This window comes from Austrofundulus limnaeus, unplaced genomic scaffold (assembly GCF_001266775.1).
Source record: "Austrofundulus limnaeus strain Quisiro unplaced genomic scaffold, Austrofundulus_limnaeus-1.0 Scaffold837, whole genome shotgun sequence".
Lineage (NCBI taxonomy): Eukaryota > Metazoa > Chordata > Actinopteri > Cyprinodontiformes > Rivulidae > Austrofundulus > Austrofundulus limnaeus.
This window is the reverse complement of record NW_013953239.1, coordinates 16,670-17,668: the sequence shown is the minus strand read 5'-3', so window position 1 is coordinate 17,668 and position 999 is coordinate 16,670. Positions and strand designations below refer to the sequence as shown.

Genomic DNA, 999 nt, shown 5'->3' with positions numbered 1-999 from the left:
GTTTAGATGTTAATAAACCATTTGTTTGTGGCACTTTTTCTTAAGTTTTGGCAGGGCATAAGATTAAGAGGGAAGAAAGGAGGAGGAAGAGTGCTTAGTTAGTTTAACTTTAACCTTTAAAGAATGTGGATTTTAACCAAAAAGGCAGACGTCTCTCAACGAATTCAGCCAAGACCTCAGGTACACGCCGTAACYACAGCCATGACCTTGACGGGGTTAGTCTCACCCGCCATGGCTCAAGTCGAAGGAAAGATTGTCCAATTTGGTGAYGAACTTCTCGGAACCTCATCCACTCTGACACTTTCAAGGTGTGTTTACGTTACTCCTTCAGCGTTTTCTTCTGGGCTGCAGCTCGAAGATATGGGATGACGCGCTTTTTGGTATCCGTCTCAAAAATAGAAAACTTCTGCTCAGAAGTTTCAAAACAAAGGTTTCTGTGTGAGAAACTTTGGTAAGTTCAAAATAGACTAGACAGAGTGATGGTCTGTCCAGGCTGAGTTCTCCCTTCGACTCATGGGTTAAACCCAGAACCTCTCCCTCCCAGTGTTGCCAACTCCTGAGCAAGAAACGTCCCTARTGGCTGTCCTAAAAGTCGCTAGATGACATCATCACCTAATTTGCATAGTTGGATATTTGCCAATAATTGTAATCTGAGTTATAGGAGAGATGATAAAGAGAAGAAAAGTGAAGAAAAACACTAAATATGTTTAAAACTGCAATTAAACTAGTCGCTTTTTGGAAAAAAAGTCGCTAMAGGAGTGTAAAACATTGCTAGATCTAGTGACAAAGTTGCTAAGTTYGCAACACTGCTCACTCCTCCACGAGCCTACCGACAAACTGTTTTGATTGGTTGTTTCAGAAATGTGGTGTGTTTGAGGAAATGTGAAAAAATAGGTTTCATGTTGCATTCAAGCACTTCCTGGTCACAAAACGTTCTCTAAATGCGCACCAAATGCGTAAAAACGTGCACATTATGGCAAAAATTATTCATCATTAAAT

The 999-nt window shown here is 40.6% G+C and overlaps 1 protein-coding gene across 1 annotated transcript in view; it reads right to left on the bottom strand.

The window, feature by feature from the left end:
- Positions 1 to 999, bottom strand: part of LOC106532846 (ligand-dependent corepressor) — a gene marked incomplete at both ends in the record, with an annotated part of 26,274 nt that overhangs the window by 10,753 nt on the left and 14,522 nt on the right.